The sequence below is a fragment of the Schistocerca americana genome, chromosome 1 (assembly GCF_021461395.2).
Source record: "Schistocerca americana isolate TAMUIC-IGC-003095 chromosome 1, iqSchAmer2.1, whole genome shotgun sequence".
Taxonomy (NCBI): Eukaryota; Metazoa; Arthropoda; class Insecta; order Orthoptera; family Acrididae; genus Schistocerca; species Schistocerca americana.
Genome location: NC_060119.1, coordinates 551,081,496 through 551,100,761, shown reverse-complemented (window position 1 = coordinate 551,100,761; position 19,266 = coordinate 551,081,496). Strand labels below are relative to the sequence as shown.

Genomic DNA, 19,266 nt, shown 5'->3' with positions numbered 1-19,266 from the left:
ACATGTGGGAAGGCGTCACCGACTGCTATTTATAGCAGCAGACGAAGCCGCAGCCACTGGCTGATGTCATAGGCACAATGGACTGCGGCAGAAGTTGTGTAGCGGCCGCGAGACGTCGAGAGAGTTGGCCCGGGAGACTCCTGGTCCATGGCGGCTGGCTGCCTTACAGCGGGGAAATCCCCAAATGCCTGGCACGGTGGAGCGTCTTCCAATGGGTGAGCGGAGAGCAGGTGGAGCGGGCACCGACCCTGGGCAACGCAGCCGCCGCTGCTGTGGTAGAGATAGAGACGGGCGGTCGGATGTCGACCCCACCAGCAGCAGCAGCTATTATACTCCGTTCATCATAAGAATAAACCTGATGTAAACAAACACAAACGTGATGATTGGTCAAGAGCGGTAGCACACGTACACTGGTGTTGTTACGCTCTTGGAAGTAGGTCCTACTTATGTATGCTATACATAATTACTAAGTTAACGTTAAATGAAACTTTAAAGATATTCGAATGTATTTCTTAATCACACTTTAGCTATGTATCTTTTACTCCAAAAATCGTGTAAGTCACAGCCTCTGCACTGTTGTGCTCTGTCGCGCTGTTAATACTCACTATGAAAATGCCTGAGGCTTTTTACTGTTCCGTAGTGAAACATGCGTGTGGAACACGGTTAAAAAGTGCCGAGAAATAGGTAGTTCTTAATGTTTTTCACAAGTTTACAGAGATAATCGTCTTTGAAGTTTTGCAACTGACTGTATTAGACACAGTTGAGTTCGATATTTACATTCCATGCGTAGCGCTACCGGTAGCGTAGCAGATTGTTTATTCTCTGTAAGTCATGGTTCACATGTTCAAGTCTCGTCGACGTCATTTTTTTCTCGTTCAATCTGAAATACCTACATCTCGTAATTGTAAAATTAATCATCCTACTTTATGAATAACGCACGTCTCTGTTTTCATTTCAAATATAAATTTTTAACTAGCGATATTTTATGAAAGACTTAATAAACGTTGCTTAAATTAAGAAAGAAAAACAATTTAATTTTTTAAGACAAAAATGAAGAACCAAATACTCTTTTTGTAGACTGTGTCTATTGGTTTATACCACAGATGTTGGTAATTGTCGTAGAAACATGGAAAACAATCATTTTCACAGCATCGAGCACAACATACAAATGCTGCATTTTTACATTTGCCACTGTACCATTACTATATGAACCCAACAGAACTGATCTGGAGCCAAGTTAAAGGATTTGTCCCGAGAAATAACAAGACCGTTAAGCTGCCAGACGTAATGGAACTAACGCACGCAGCTTTTTCACATGCCACTGCCGAACAATGGAGGGATACAGACGGCACGTCATAAAGGAAGAGGAGAAAATGCGGCGCCTGGTTGGTTTCGTGGATTCTGTTGTTGATCGGCTCATTATCAACGAATCAGATGACAGTTCCAGAACTGACACGTATTTCTCGGATTCAGATAAGGAAGGAGCTCAGAGATTAGCAAACGTTCGAATGTGTGTGAATTCCTAAGGGACCAAACTGCTAAGGTCATCGGTCCCTAGACTTACACATTACTTAAACTAACTTATGCTAAGAACAACACATACACCAATGCCCGAGGGAGGACTCGAACCTCCGGCGGGAGTGGCTGCGCAGTCCGTGACATCACGACTCAAACCACGCGGCCACTCCGTGAGGGAGAGATTAGGAAAGGACTAATTGTAATTAATAGCTTCAGTGGCTTCAGTATCCAACAGTATGGTGAAAGCAATGCAGTATGCTTTTGCATCAAACGTACCTCGCTCAGAAAAATTACCCTGTATTTTAATTAGGAATTTTCATGGCTCATGATTGTAATTAGAATACTATGTCAGGTGAGAACGAGAGCATTTTACGCTTGCCGTCTCGTCACCTAAGAAGCGTACTGCAGTGCTGGAGTTTGGCTGAATATTATTTCATTCTTTTTAAAAATTCAGTGACATTCGAAGCTACATTGTTTCTTTGTTCGTCTCTTTTAACGTCCGAACTGCAACTGCTCATACCATTGCATGTTAGCTGGACCTCTGGCTGGTCAGTGCTGTCAAAGTTTAATGCGCCGATAAAGCTGTTGTCCCGCGTTATAGGTCAAGTCTATGTGCGGAACACAGCATAAAACGCATCCTTATGATCTTAGATCTTACTTGTCTGTACTGGGCACAGCTTGGCTTCCGCTCCACGTGAAACTAAATCCAATGAGATTAAAGCAAACGCGGAAGAATACATGGCGTAATGTTTACATCAGGTTTATTCTTATGATGAACACAGTATAGCTTCAGCAGGCGCAGGACTCACTCAATCGCCTCACAACAGTATTCGAGGGGCTACAGTACGCTTGAAAACAAGAGCCGAATATACTTTGTGTTAAGAAAATGACTTCATTTTAATCATTTATATTTATTGGTGGAAACATGTTACAAAACAGGGAGACGTTGCAAATGCCCACAAACACTTCGAACATTATGAATTACCTAGAAGAAAAGGGTTTATCGTCAAGTAGCACGGATTCAGAAAGAATCGTTCTTGTGAAACGCAGTTAGCTCTTTGTTCGTACGAAGGTAGGAGTGCTATCGACAGAGGATCTCAAATTGGTTCCATATTTCTAGATTTCCAGGTTTTCGACAGCGTTCCTCATAAGAAATTTCTAATCAAACTGCATGCCTGTGGAGTATCGTCTCACGTGTGCGACTGGATTTGTGATTTCCTGTCAGAAAGATCTCAGTTCGTAGTAATCGACGGGAAGTCATCGAGTAAAATGAAAATGATATCTTGCATTTCCCAAGCACGTGTTAAAGGCCCTCTACTGCTCCTAATCTACAGGGTGTTACAAAAAGGTACGGCCAAACTTTCAGGAAACATTCCTCACACGCAGATAAAGAAAAGATGTTATGTGGACATGTGTCCGGAAACGCTTAATTTCCATATTAGAGCTCATTTTACTTTCGTCCACCTACGCTCAATGGAGCACGTTATCATGATTTCATACGGGATACTCTACCTGTGCTGCTAGAACATGTGCCTTTACAAGTACGACACAACATGTGGTTCATGCGCGATGGAGCTCCCGCACATTTCAGTCGAAGTGTTCGTACGCTTCTCAACAGCAGATTCGGTGACCGATGGATTGGTAGAGGCGGACCAATTCCATGGCCTCCACGCTCTCCTGACCTCAACCCTCTTGACTTTCATTTATGGGGGCATTTGAAAGCTCTTGTCTACGCAACCCCGGTACCAAATGTACAGACTCTTCGTGCTCGTATTGTGGACGGCTGTGATACAATACGCCATTCTCCAGGGTTGCATCAGCGCATCAGGGATTCCATGCGACGGAGGGTAGATGCATGTATCCTCGCTAACGGAGGACATTTTGAACACTTCCTGTAACAAAGTGTTTGAAGTCACGCTGGTACGTTCTGTTGCTGTGTGTTTCCATTCCATGATTAATGTGATTTGAAGAGAAGTAATAAAATGAGCTCTAACATGGAAACTAAGCGTTTCCGGACACATGTCCACGTAACATATTTTCTTTCTTTGTGTGTGAGGAATGTTTCCCGAAAGTTTGGCCGTACCTTTTTGTAACACCCTGTGTATAAACGGTTCGGGAGACTATCTAAGCAACCCTCTTAACTAGTCTGCAGATGATGGTGTGGTTTACCGTCTAGTAAAGTCATCGTCAGACAATAACCAAATGCAAAATGATTTAGTCACGACATCTATATGGTGCGAAAGTGGCAATTGACTGTAAATAATTCAAAGCACCAATTCATCCACATGAGTAGTAAAAGAATCCGTTAAATTTCGGTTACATGACAAATCACGTAAATCTAAAGGCTGTCATTTCAACCAAATACTAAGAATTACAATTACGAACTACTTGAACTGGAGCGATCGCATGGATAAAATTGTGGGCTAGGTAAATCAAAGACTGCGTTTTACTGGCAGAACACTTACAAGATGCAACAGATCTACTAAAGAGATCGGCTTCTCTTCACTTATCAGTCGTTCTCTGCTAGGGTGTTGCTGAGCGGTATGGTATCGTTACGAGATACGATTGACGGAGTACATTGGAAAAGTTCAAGAAAGGGCAGCTCGTTCTGAATTATTGCGAAAAAGGGGTGAGAGTTTCACGGATATGGTACATGAGTTGTGGTGGCGATCATTGAAACGAAAGCGTTTGTCGTTGAGGTGAGATATTTTCGCGATGTTTCAATTAATAACTTTCTCCTCTGAATGCGAAAACGTTTTACTGTCGCCAACCAACATAAAACTGATCATCGCATCGTAATAAAATAAGAGAAATCAAAGCTCGTATGGAAAGATTTAATTGTTCATGTTTCCCACGCGCTGTTAGAGATTGGAACAAAGATAAATAGTGGGAAGGTGGTTCGATGAACCCTCTGCCAGACAACCAGAGTAGTCATGTCGATCTAGAACCCTGAAGTTTAAGGCTATGTTTCTATAAATCCTCCACATGTCAACTGCCAATCCCATGAAGAACATTTGGACGAGATCTTGGAGGCTAAGAACATAGGGTTGTGCCTTGGGGTCCCATACGCCCTTTTCTGCGTTGAGGCACAGTGGCACAGAGAAACACGTACATTATGACTGTGATGACGTTTCATCCTGTTCCTTCATGAAACTATTATAGTCCTCTTGAAATTGAAAAAGTCATGTTTGCAGCATTTCAAGACGACTTATACCAGTCACGGAATGGCAATCAAAAAAGGAATGCGCCATATACCGTCTCATGCGAAAACACGTTCACTTCGTGCATATCTTTTTTGCTCTACGAATTCATGAGGGTTTTGGAGTCCTCATATCCGAGCATTATGCCCCCTAGCTGTACCGCTACCATGAAATGTTGCTTACCACTGATAATTTACCGCGGTAAATGTGAGAAACACGAAGGCTTAGACTAACTGCAGACTGCAGTCGGTATGGTTTGTAGAGCGAACAACGCTTTAGACTCGCTAGCCGTATGTTGATTTGGAAGTTCTGCTCGACGAGCAGACTTTCGTGGGATCCGCTTAAAAGATAGTCGAATGTTCTCCACTCTTCCATTAGAAGTGTAATTTCGACCAGGACTCTCACGTTTGGATAGATATCCTGCCTCTTAAAACTGGAGATAAAAACGACAGATGTTTTTCATCAGAGGCGAAACAATTCCGAAACATCGCATCACTGACCTACACTTGTTCAACTGAAGCACACCAAAAAGCTTCTGCTGAGTGGACGTCATCGTGCTTCAGACTGAGGCTGTAAACGCGATTTTTCTAGGAATGCCCGTTGTGTCGTAACGCAGAAGGCCTTATAATCGGGCAAAGAACAATTGTGGTAACATAGCAAAACAATGTTTAGCATGTGTCAATCGATATATTAAACTGCTAAAAAAATTGGCATTTGAAACTGAAGTCTAAAGCAACCAGAGCAATTGCGGTAAGACGGCTATCATAAACGCACAACAGAAAAAAAAGAAATAATCGTATGGCATTTATTGGCCGGGATATCCCCTTCGGGGTTCGGCCGCCGTATTGCAAGTCTTTTTAGTTGACGCCACTTGGGCGACTTGTGTGTCAATGATGATGATAATGATGAAGGACACACAACACCCAGTCCCCTGCCGGGAATCGAACCCGGGCAGTGGAGTGGAAGCAGTAACGCTACCGCTGCGCTAGGGAGGCGGACGCACAACAGAACGTGTGTAAGCAATGTAAAAAGTGATGGATGATTGTGTGGGGACCTCCAAATTCTAAATAAGAAAAAAAAAGTTTCGTAACACGTGGAAAGCATGAAGGAAGGAGGTCGGCGTTCCTGAGACACCCGTACCGAATGACCAAATAGACTAACCAAAAAGATGTTCGACTACAAATGGGAAACAAATGATCATTACAAACCATTTTAAAAGTATATAGTGAGTTTTAATACCTCAAAACTCCAAATGTTAGCAAGAAGTGTGTGTTCACAATACAAACTTTGGATGAGATTCATCGTGAAAGCAGAACTGAAAATCGAGAAGATCTGCGGGAGAACAACAAAGAGAACTGGGAAGCAAATGTGCGAAGGAACACCTGGAGTCAAAAAGACCTTTGCTGCTCGGGAAATAATTGATATCGTATCCTGATTCAAAAGTGTTTCTAAAATAAATAAATAAATAAATGTGTTAACATCTGACATAAATTTAAGTGTCACTAAGTCTTTTTTGGAGGCATTTCAATGGAGTGTAGCCTTGTACGAAAGTGAAACGTGGACGATAAGGCAGTCCATACAGTTCAAAAAAGAAGAGGATAAAAGCTTTTGAAATGTTGTGCTACAGGAGAATGCTGAACATCAGATGGATAGTTCGAGTAAGCTATTAAGAGGTTCTAAATCGAACTAACGAAAATAAAATTGTGGGATAACTTGATCAAATCAAACGAAGGGATCGATGGATATGAAGGAAGTTTGTGTGTGTGTGTGTGTGTGTGTGTGTGTGTGTGTGTGTGTGTGTGTGTGCGCGGGGGGGGGGGGGGAGGGTGGTAAAAATTATAGAAGACCTGAGTAGTTATGCAGAGATGAAAATGCTTTCACTGACCAGACTGACGTGGAGATTTGCGTAAAAGCTGTCTTAGGACTGAAGACCACCACTAAGAACTTGTGATTTAACATGATGAACCATATAATCGAGTATTATCGAAAACGAATGATCCTCTAGCAGTTTCGTACGTCACCATTTTCCCTTGTTACAGTTACAAGCTTTCGCTATCTATTACATCAGTGAGAAAGTTACAGTACACCCCCCCCCCCCCCCACCCCCGAAGAGGGTTTAAACCAACTTATGTTCGCATTAGCGGAATCGGCGACCACAGCAACTGAGCCGTATATCACGCGACCGGCAGCTGCGAGGTCGCAGTGTTGCGGAGGGAGACATGCTCTTTGCTCTTCACCAACCGCTTCCTTCGTTTTTCTTCGGCAAGCTTCGTGTCTGTTTCTAACGAGCTACAGATGGGCGACTGCGAAACCGTCTCCGAGAATTATGGCACATATCTCGTCGCAGACGTGTTCCCCATCCCTCCCCCATTTCCGTCCAAGTGCATGTCTATTGCGTTTCTTTGAGGACGATTCGACGAACCTGATGCGTGCATTTCCTCACACCAGTCTGCATGATATCAGACGATTGGAAATAAATATATGTCCTTAACTACTTTTTATGCTCATTTGAAAAGTGTTTTTAGTTTTCCCTTCATCAGTCTAGAAAAATTGATATCTAGTATTTTTTGTTGGTCCTCGAATTCACAAAATGATGAAACATCACGAAGTTGGAAAAACATGAATGTTAGGAAAAAGAAGATGCATGGACTGCTTTCATGTCTGTTGCTGAAAACGTTCTACGGAATAAAAACTTCCAAATTACTATAACGCTGTGGAAACCATGTTGGAAAATTTCAAGAAGTTAGGTTGCAACACGAATGTGGAAGTACACTTTACTCACGTACTGTCTACCAGCTCGTGTGGTAAAGGTTAATGCGTGTTTCTTTTAGAGAATGCAGTACGTACGGAATCCAAACCTAAAGGTGCCAAGTCAGCACTGTGTGGCAGAAAACACAACCTGGTTTGTAATATCAGTCGGTGGCAATCTAACATGCACATTGGGGTAAGAGACTCACCGACTGGAAAAGACATTAGTACTAGCCTTTCTGAAGGAAGCATTGGCACCTTCCACCCACATGATTTAGGGGAAGCAAGCGCTCTCGAATTCCTCTGACCGAGCGAGGTAAAGCAGTGGCAAGACGTCGGACTCGTATTCGGGAGGATGGCGGTTCAAAGCACAGTCCGATCATCCAAATTTAAGTTTTCGGCGGTTCCCCTCACCCGCTTAAGGCGAGTGCCGTGACAGTTCCTCCTCATTCCGAGCATGTACTCCAACTCTAACGACTACGTTGATGTTACTTCTGATTCCTGTGCACCTGACGTTGGTACCTTGTTCAGCCTTCGATATCCTTAAGATACGTGGAAGTGCTGATGTAACAGGTCCGGCGGGAAGTGACTACATGTCTTACTTTCCTATAGAACTAGAAGTTTTCTTTCAAGATCCGCTCTTGTGCGCCAGCAAACTATTCATTTTGTCTTTACCATCGTCTTCGTTAAGGATTCCCTTGGGTGGTTGCTGTTGATCAATCGTCGTTTGAGATGAATGCAAAGAGCAGCAAGGAGCAGGACAAGACATGCATCCCCCTTCCCCCTCCCCCCTCTAGAAAATAATGTTGGGATCTGTGTATACCGGACTCGTATCCTACCCCGCCGCACAAAAAAGACTTATCAGTTCATTGTCTGAAGAAAGCCACAACACGTAATGGATTTATGTATGTATGTTTGTGTGTGTGTGTACGTATTGTACCGGGGACCTAGGAACAACGGAGAGGCTTCGTTCCCGGCGTAGCCCTCAGTAGTACACTACCCTACAACAGGCTACAGCAGTCCACTCACCCCACCGCCACCCACACCTAACCCATTCCAGACGAGTGTAACCCCAAGTTTGCGTGGTAGAGTAATTATGGTGTACGCGTACGTGGAGACAGTGTTTGCGCAGCAATCGCCGACACAGTGTAACTGAGACGGAATATGGAGAACCAGCCCGCATTCGCCGAGGCAGATGGAAAATCGCCTTAAAAACCATCCACAGGCTGGCCAACACTCCAGACCTGGACACTAATCCGCGGGGCGGTTTCGCGCCGGGGACCGGCACGCCTTCTCGCTCGGGAAGCAGTGCGTAGAGCGTACGGCTAGCCGGGCGGGCTACATGAAATGGATAATGCAAGTGTAACACGAGTCATTTGTCGTGAAATCCAGAGAATTTTTCGTGGATAACCTCTATTTTCCTCTGCAACAAAAAGATGCCAAAAGGTTGTGGGCTCTAAAAGTAGCGTCGCACCTTCGATTCGCGCCGTTTTTTTTTCTTGTGTTGCTAGCCAACGTCAAAATCTACTATAAATAAGAACGCTGAAAGTGTCTAACAGCGAAATAATAAGCACAAAGCTCACGCAAAGCAGAAACAATACTGTCTCAGTTAAGCACGTCATAGGTAGTGTGTGCTGGGGACGTGACAACATTGGTATCTTTTGGGATGAATAAATACAGGTTTCGAATCGTTCTCAGTTTTATTTTGTAAGATATTGTGGTTTGTTCTCATGCTTCAACAAAACGAATATAGGTTACCTCCCCTAACTCAGAGAACTCTGATGATTTTTGCTGAAAATTTTCGTGCTGCAACATGAACTGATTTCCAGATCGCCTGTAAAGAGCTTCGCACCATACAGTAAACGCAAAACAAATGTGGAAAAACAAAATAACCGAAAAATTTCACTCGAATGTGCCGAAATTTTGCACGTCAAGTGTAAATGTGTGTGCCGGCCGGGGTGGCCGAGCGGTTCTAGGCGCTACAGTCTGGAACCGCGCCACCGCTACGGTCGCAGGTTAGAATCCTGCCTCGGGCATGGATGTGTGAGATGTCCTTCGGTTAGTTAGGTTTAAGTAGTTCTAAGTTCTAGGCGACTGATGACCTCAAAGTTAAGTCCCATAGACCATAGTGCTCAGAGCCATTTGATTTTGTAAATGTGTCTTTCAACCTATGGTTACAAGTTTATCAAGACAGGCTAAAATAACAACAAATTCATTGAAGGTGCGAAATGAGCTTGGGAAATTAAATAGATATATTGCAGCAAAAATAAACGTGTAGCTTATAAACGAAAGTAAACAAGAACGTACTTTTACCGCCTTTGTATCGTTTTCAGAAAAGACAGAGAAATATGCCTTCATTAACGTCACATGCAGATCGCGAGAGGAAGAGTGTTAGAGTCACAACAGTAACGGACGGCCATGAATCTCTGTCCACGTCGCAAGATACTTTCTACGGACGGATATTCAGGTCTAAATTCTGAGACGTGTAAACACCGAGCCACAGCAACCGCATTACTTGGTTGAATCAACAGGCGAACTGATACCACAATAATAAACCCTTTGCACTCATTTTTGTAACTGATTACGAGTGTGCAATGTTTTGGTATTTGCCGCGATAATACATTATCAAGAAATGGTGTGATATGTTGAAAATGGGGTATTGCCGTAACAAACAAATACGGAAGGATAACTAGATGAAATAACTGTCCAAACAGCTGTGCAACTAGACGGCAAATAGATGCAATTAAAGAAAAGAAAAGTAAGAACTGTGTCGAGCCCGCCGGCCGGTGTGGCCGTGCGGTTAAAGGCGCTTCAGTCTGGAACCGCGTGACCGCTACGGTCGCAGGTTCGAATCCTGCCTCGGGCATGGATGTGTGTGATGTCCTTAGGTTAGTTAGGTTTAAGTAGTTCTAAGTTCTAGGGGACTGATGACCACAGCAGTTAAGTCCCATAGTGCTCAGAGCCATTTGAACCATTTTTGTGTCGAGCCCGCGAGTCGATAACACCTAGTTGAATGGGGCAATCTCCTCTGCCCCCCTTTCCGGACGATGTTGCAACAATAGTGCCACTGCCGCTAACAACGTTAAGTTACCTTGCCGGAGGAGTAAGTTGTTGCAGGAAGTGCGCCGGACGTCCAAATACGGAAGCGAGGAGGATCGCAGGGGGGCAGAGGCAGTGTGGGAGGTGAGGTATCGCCCTTGCTCGCCTCAGGTGCAACAGACAGGGCCCGTTGTGCAAGAGCGGCGGCGACGGCGCGCGGCGGAGGGGGGACGGGCTTTCTCGACAGCCGCTCCTTGTCCCACTTGGGAAGGTCGCAGCCAATTGCTGCTTGCTTGGCCCAGCCGCGCGCGATTTTGAAACCCGGCGGCTACGCCACAGCCACCAAACCGCAAGGCGCGAGGTCACTCAGTAGGGACGTGCTCAGCCTCATTTACAGCTTTCTTAAAGCCCCTTTACACGAGAGACTTTCTTGTTGCAATCGACTATGCGTGGCAAGTATGTCTACTGAAGCGCCCCCTAGCATTTTATTCCTGTACGAGTCTCGCCTGTCAGCCGTGGTCGTTATTGTTTACACATCAGTGTTAAAATTTCGCGTGTAGTGAGAGCTGTCGGCTGTGCAGTCTGGCACCTGAAAGGTGAAAGTGGGGTTATGAGGGGCGATCCTTTTACGAAAAAATCCAAATGTAGTAGCATAATGTAGGAACAACAAAGATAACAACGTTTCTCGATGACGAAAGCAAGAGTCGTAGTTGATGTTTTTGACAAAGAGCGTATGGTTAATATTCCACACCTCTGAGAACTGAAAGAAGAGATACACTGTCGTCCAAACAATTCAAAACATCCACGTTTTGTCCCGAGAAAATACATACATGCATTGATATGTGCGTATAGCCTTATTGGCCGAGAGTCCCGTCTGTGCTATGTGGCCGCTTGGCTGCAAGTTCTTTCATTTGACGCCACTTCGGCGTCTTGCGCGTAAATGATGATGACAACGCACCCTGTCTCGAGCGGAATAAAGTCCCCGACTAGGCCGCGATCGAACCCTGAATACCATGATCGAGAGTCAGCAACGTTAACCCCAAGACCACGAGCTGCTGACCTTACAAATTTGTCAAATAACACGTACAAGGTAGTAAAGAGCACCATCTTACTTTGTCCTTCGTATCTGGTTTTCCTTGTAAATGCGAAAGAACATGGAAAATTATATTTGTCGTTAAATGTGTCCAACTTTTCACTGCTGAAACAATTTTCATTGAAATTAATTATCTATCTACGTTCTCATTTCTGCACAGTGTAGACTTAGTCTTTTGTTCACGCATTTGATATGTAAACAAATGTTTCCCTTGCAGATATTCCGTATCTCTTGTGAAATGACGATAGTAGGAAAAACAGGTCAATGTGCAGCCTTTACAATGTGTCGCCTGAACAAAGCAAACAACAACATATAGATTATCAAGAAAGAAGAGGCTGTCTCGGTTGCAAACAACGAGTTAAAATTTTAACTCGTTGGTTGCAAATAAAGATTAAGAAGAAACAAAAGTACGAAATCCATTACTGTAATAGGCCTCAGTGCGACGAGATAGGTCAACTTTCGATTTTTGTAAACGACTATACACTCTCCTGTTTCCGCGCATACGCTGTCTCCGGCGTACTCACAATCTTATAAATCCATACTAGGTACAGTGAATTGATCACTGACGTCACTGACCCACTTATGACGTGGTTGGTGGTTAATTTACACGCAAGCTCGACACAAACACCCACAACGAGTATTCGATTCTGACCAGAAAGTCGCTCGTGTAATGCGTATTACACCAAAATGTTGCAGGCCGTACTATTAATGCTAACAAGCCACGTGAAGACTCGAAGAAATGTGACAAAATTTGCTTCCGAGATGTACAAGTATTATATGCAGATACTGTGTACAGAAGGAAAGAGAGAACGCAGTGGCGAGGAATTTGAATATTTACTCCAGAATGGCAGAGGTAGAAAGTATATAAAATATATACTGGAAATAGTAAGGAAATCTCTCCTGGAAAAGAAGAATATGCTAAAGTCGAATATAAATTTAAGTTATTGCAAGTCTTTCCTGGCAGTGTATGTTCGGAGTGTAGCTTCATAGGGAAGTGAAAAGAGGACGACAATAATTAAAGACAAGAAAACAAAGTATTTTGAAATTTGGTGTTAGATGAAAATGTTAAAGATTTACAGTTGTAGAACTACCGCAGGCTACCTTAGACTATCTTGAGTCAGCGTAGACTACGGTAGCTTTCCTAGTAGTTTTGATCAGATAAGAGACGTGCTGCATATATGTTGGGCGTTACATGATTTCGATAGCTTCGTTTGTATATATGGTCAGTGTTTTACTAGATTCCCCTAGTAGCCGGAGGTAGAGAACCGTCTAGAAACTGAATGAGGATATATAACTAGTCACATAAAGTACAGAACACTATTGTTCTACGTAGTTATTCACCTATCTGTTACTTAAAAGCAAACAATGTTTATAGCAAGATTGAAACTGTCAATGTTTTATTCAGGTTTTATTCGAAAAGTGTTGATTTGTTACGTAAAACAGGGTAATCACGTAAAAATAAAAAAAATACAGGTTTATCATAAAGCGCCAGAAAACTCAATTTTCTCAAAAAAAAAAAAAAGGTAAAATTAAAGAAAACTCAGAACAAAAACACACCAAATACCGTTTCAATACTTCGGTGAGCTTATATAAAACATGTTTCTGCTACTGCTAAACAACTTCCGCTCTTATCAATAATAATAGAAAAACTTTCGCCTTTAATCGTGATAAATAACTTTATATTGAGTGGAAAATAATAATAATTACGCAGTTTTTTTGTTTGTGCATGTAAACTGTACTTTCATTAAATGTAATTGCTTTTGTTACATAAGGGCGCAGAAGTTTACAAGCAGCTAATTTTTATTATTTATAAAATTCCATTTATACTCTGCAAGGATATAAAATGCACAATGGACTAACACTGAACGATTCACTACGCGATTCTAGTAACGTGCAAAAGAAACAAAGAAAGAAACAAAAAATAAAGAGAAGTCATCAGCTTCCGATTTCTCCGCTTAACTATTCATGTATATTTCTTTCCCTACCAATGCTACTAATACAACCGGTAATCCTAACACTCAATATTTCTATTAAAACTACCAGACCGTAAGTTTGTCAGAGCGCAGCTGTATAAGATTACATCAATATATCGATTAGTTAAATAATGCATACTGAGTTGAAATGAGGAGCAAATAACTTTATGGCACAACTTGAGGGATGTGTTGATAGGACACATCTTGAAGCATCAATAAATCATCAAGACTAGGGTGTGGAAGTTGTAAACGGAGACCAAGAGTTGACTATAAGAAGTCGGCTGAAATGGATATAGGTTTAGTTTAGTAGTTATGCAGAGGCGGAGAGAACTGCACAAGGTACGCTAGTGTGGAGAGCTGCATCCAATCAGTTTTCGGAGCGATGACTTCAACAAAAACACTACAGAAGGGCAGGAAAACACTTTTCTGGCTGCTTCCATGGCCTTAGGGTGTAATGTCAGTGCCTCGTCAAAATGAGGTCATAGGTTATATTTCCTCCTGGCGAATTATTATGGCTTTTAAATGTGCTGTTACAGCATGCGCTCACTGTAATGATAAAATTAAATGATATAACTGAGCACATGCGTATGTGCTTATCAACGAAAGAGAATCAAGTAGATGGTAAAACGTACTAAAATACAATCGTCAGTAATTGAATCGGGCATGGCTACAGTACTGGAGAGAGAAAACAGTAGTTCTCCGTGCTTTTAAATGGAAACGGAGGGCCTTGGCCGATTTTAGGCAGCCAGAGAATGTTTTAATGCAGTGAGTGATAAGGAACGATAAGTCACTAATTTCGCATACCAATTGTATGTATGTATAGCGACATGCCCTGCTTCTAGAAAGCAGCCACGACGTTCCACTTCTGCTCCTTTGCAGTTACGTATGTTATTGACGTGATGAGATAACTTCTGCTTTAATTATTCGGCATGTGTGAGGAGGCATCGAGTGATATAGAAAATTCCGGGTCGGAATAGCATAAGGTTCATGTCTTGGCCATAGCAAAAATTTTGATTTCATATAGACACTGGCCATTACCCAAACTTCAGTAGATTTGCGTTCCATTTTGCATGATCTTTGTGGGTGACAGGCTTATGTGTAACAGTATGTAAAAATCTAAAATGAATGTATGAGCAAAGAAGCAAAGCAGCGTCAGATAAATATGAGGTTTTTTGCACGGTAAGTCTTATAGCCCATGTCTCTAATTTGTTGACTAGAATAATAAGTGTTGTATAGAAAAGAGTAAGTGTTATCATTCCGGTAACACCAAAAACTCTCCTTTTGGTATATCTGTTCAGATAGAAGCATGTAGATCCTGGAGGTAACTACGACACTGGCCGCTGAAATACTTTTATCAGTTGGACATTTCCAGTAGACTGCGTTCTATAGAATTCTTCGTGGACTAGCAGCATCTTGCACAACAAATATAAAATAATTAAGGATGTTTGTTCAAAATTACTCACCTCCCTTTCCGCTCGACCGATGTGGCGCTGCAGATCAAACACACTGGTAACCTAGAACAGAAAAGATATATAAGATACAAGAAAAAAAGAGGGAAAAAAGAGATATCTAACGAGTTAGATATCAAACAGAACTACGTTTATAGAAATTTCTCTTGCATTTGCATTAAGAAAGAGTGGCCCTTGTGTACAAGATACTTCAAAACCTGTGTCATTATCTTCTGCGGTTCGCTACGTACAGTATGTCACATTTTATTTATTTATTCTAACGACAAAACTTAGCCAAATGCTATCCAAGCTTTTCCGTTGTTATACAGGTGACTGGTGATGATCTACATGACGGAAACTTGTAGCAAATAAAAACTTTTTATTTAAGCAGCTGCTTATCTTGGTAATAATTACGTTCTCTAAGTGTTCACAATGTCTGAGGTACCACCTACATGAAATTTACTGCATAAAAGACAATGTTACAGGGCAGGAACAGGTGGCTCTCTTCTGTCGCAGAGTGTTTGCAACCCGTCACGACACTAGCCAGTCCATTTGTTGTAGAAGCCACTCTCGCCTTCATTCACACACACCGGACACGCGCCAATGCCGTACTGTATAGTGTACTGCTGAGGGGTGCGGCTGTTTGCGCTCCGTGGCCTTGTGGCGCCAGGACAGAAAGCGATAAACTCCACGACCACACGGCGGTAGCCTTTCAACGCACTCGCCTTGGCGCCGCGTCCGTGTACAAAACGTTTCCCCTTGAATCGCGGATGCCCTGTTTTTGGTAGCAGCTATCGCCATCCACGCTTCGGCAATTATAGTGAGATTTACTTGACGTGACGTCAGTAAGGACTCTCTCCTTTTGGTCTATCTATCTTAAGACAACGCACACAAACTGACAAGATGGAGGCGTCGCCAGTCGCTATTGTAATTATGACATCACATACGATTTTCGTCACAATACAACAACGGGTCCGAGAAACTGGTACGCTCGCAACTAGGAGGGTTGACTCTAGTGCTCCACGGACAAGCCACACCCCCGACTTTGAGTAGGGCGTCCTTCGGCATGTAGAAGATAACCCGCCGGCGAGTCTTCGAAACATTGTAGAGTGCACAGTTCTTAGCTCATTGTCTCCGCTGTGTACGCACCGTGAAACGTGCGATCTTCAAACTTATTCGACATCCCGATGGTATATTTTCGGATATGTATGCGTTTCCGGACTTGGGTTCCTTTTCACGACTTTATCTACTGTGTCACTCGACGACCACTATAAGCCTGTAATAGGAATTGTGAAATACCCAGTATAAAGCTACACTCCAGACAAACAAATTGTTGTATCTTCCTTTGTTCTACTAGAGTTATTTTTCCGTTAACAACCGTTTCATCTATTGAAGAGCGCTTTTACCGGTGAATACTTCATATTTTATTTTCTCCTCACAGCTTTCATTTAACATCATCAAAATTCCTCAATACTTCCTTTCAGGTCTTCCCTTACATATTTTGATGAAACCGTCATCTTTTCTGATTTTCAATACTTCGGCCTTTTCTACATTTATCTTCATTCCCTATGCTTTTCCCATTTTTGTGATACTCTGTATGATACATTGTAGCTCTTCCTGTGATGTTACCTACACAGCTTGATCCTTTATGTATTTAATTGTCTTTATGCTTTCTCTTCATATTATTGTGTCTCTTACTTTTTGTAATGCTTTATATAAACATTGAAAAGCAAACAAAATGCTTGTCTAACATTTGTTCCAACACCCGTCTCGGCCGTTTCCTCGTCCCCAAGTCTTACTACTACTTCTCATCTTATTTACCTTTTTCCGCGTTTCCACTCTACACAAAATGTTTCAGCATCTTCACAAATGCCGCTCATTATCTCTGTTAAACTCATCTTCCCGACCAACAAACAAATTTACATATTCCTATTAACTTCGAACATTCTTCGTCCTATCATCCTCGGACATCAAATGACATCTCGTTTTAAACAGTTCTCGGGTATTCGACCGGGTAGCGTCGTAATTTCTCCACAATATTTCGGCAGACATACACGCTACCATCTTCAGGTGGTTCCTGTGTACGTGTACGTCTGTCGAAATATCGTGGAGAAATGAAGACGCTACCCGGTCGGATACCCGAGAACTGTTCTAACTGGAAATACGCCGGGAAACTTCGCACATCTCGTTTTCCTCCTCCTTTCCTGATTCCACACAGAAACCATCCCATGATTTCCTGAACACTTAATTCTAATCTTTTGAGTACTGACCGATACACAACCTTTGTAATTTGACATATATTATAACATGATGTTTTCGATAGCCGGCCGTTGTGACCGAGCGGTTCTAGGCGCTTCAGTCTGGAACCGCGCGACCACTACGGTCGCAGGTTCGAATCCTGCCTCGGGGGTGGATGTGTGTGATGTCCTTAGGTTAGTTAGGTTTAAGTAGAACTGACTTCTAGGGGACTAATGACCTCATATGTTAAGTCCCATAGTGCTCAGAGCCATTTGAACCATTTGTTTTTGATAGCTCTTGAGTGCAGCCAGTTGCAAGAAGATGCTGAAATGACACAAAACATAGAGCATTTCATGAGTTTTCACTGCATGGTTTGCTGGCATCCTTCATTTCTTTCTATCTTGCAGTAATCTCTTCTTTTCAACTCTAGAAACGTACTACACTCATTATTTTTCTTGTGTTTGACTATCTATAACCCCCCCCCCCCCCCACCTTATCGCCCTACCCAGCCCCCTCCGCAGTATTGCTCTTTACACTTACATCTACATTTGTACTCTGCTAGCCACCGTACCATGTACACTGTGCAACAGTCTCGCTCCCCCTCCCCCCTCCCCGTTCCAGTTCAATTAGTGGGTAGTTTATGGAAAGGGAGCCTGTTGGCACCTCACTGTATGATCCGCAATGTCTCTAATTTTAGTATCGTCCCCATTATTCGAGGCGTATGTTGACAGAAGGAGCATGTTTTTTGACTCACTTTCGAACGTCAGCCATCAGAAATTTTGTGAGAAAGTCTCTCCGGTATTTACATCGTCTCTGTTGTGAAGTTTCTCACTTCAATTAGTTGACCATTATTTTGACACTTTCATGCTGACAAAAAAAAGCCAGTGACGAATCGTGCAGTCTTACGCACCATTTAGAGCCGCATGGTAACGGATGCGATCATTCATATGCCCGACTAATTTATTGATAAATCGCTTGCGATCTATTTATTTTTATTGGCATTAATTCGGACCCCCACTAACAGCGCAGATTCTCAAATCCACAATTCCGATTGGTATACTTTACTTGCAGTCGCTTGTTGTCCAGATTTACAGGTCCACGCTTTCATACAAAACGTCAGACGTGATATTTTAACCTTATTAATGAAAAACAAAAGCTTCGAATAATCTTGACTAGTTGTTGTTCTGCACATAAACAACATGAAGTAGATGACTAAGCATCTGCAATATACTGCTGCCTAAGTGAGACAGTGTTGCTATCTTCACCTTAGGCAAAACAATGCCGCGCCATAAGACTCACCAAAATAACCGCCCACACAAGTGCCACCGCCAAAAATGAGGTCCCTTCGGCTGAGGCAGCTTCTTGTACTCAGTGGCTAGTAACGTCATTCCCTATGCAAGAATTACGACGTGTCTTATGACTCAGATTAAGCATCTTATAAATTTATGTTGATAGCTAATAATACAAATAGTTCAGTGCATCCAAATAACACTGGGAATCCCTCCCAAATTTCCAGTTACGGCCGCATGAAAATTGTATTTATATTTTTGACTAAACCAGACTGAAATGGGTGGAAAGGGCTGAAACAAACAAAAACAAAAATAACTAGAAAAGTGACCAATAAAAATCTAACAGGATGTTATTATGTACATCAAATGATTCCGTTTGATCAGAAGATTACAAAACTGTAATTGGATTTCGTCTAGGCGAAGTATTTTGAAAGTTGTCGACTTTCCGTTTTCACTAAAATACATCAATTTCTTCAAAAGGATTCTCTAAGAAAGTTTCAGAATTACAAGAAACAGCGTTCTCACATCAGGGTTCACAGAATTGGTTGATGGCATGGCAGCCATCTCCTACAAAACCAATTATGTCACTGTGAATAAGAGGTGATTCTGACTTCCAGTACATGTAACTCAAGCTGGGTATAATTTCTAAAAGTGAAAACAAATAAGAAAATTTTAACCACACGAAGAAAGCAGACGAAATAAAATCAAGTAAAAGGATCA

General features: G+C 42.4%; 1 protein-coding gene across 5 annotated transcripts in view; it reads right to left on the bottom strand.

The window, feature by feature from the left end:
- Positions 1-19,266, bottom strand: part of LOC124606047 (phosphatidate phosphatase LPIN2) — a 306,193-nt gene that overhangs the window by 116,988 nt on the left and 169,939 nt on the right. For all 5 annotated transcript variants that reach the window (XR_006978694.1, XM_047138010.1, XM_047138027.1 and 2 more), the window contains exon 3: positions 15,035-15,085. The gene's annotated coding sequence lies outside the window, so the exon portion shown is untranslated. The remainder of the gene's footprint in view (positions 1-15,034; positions 15,086-19,266) is intronic.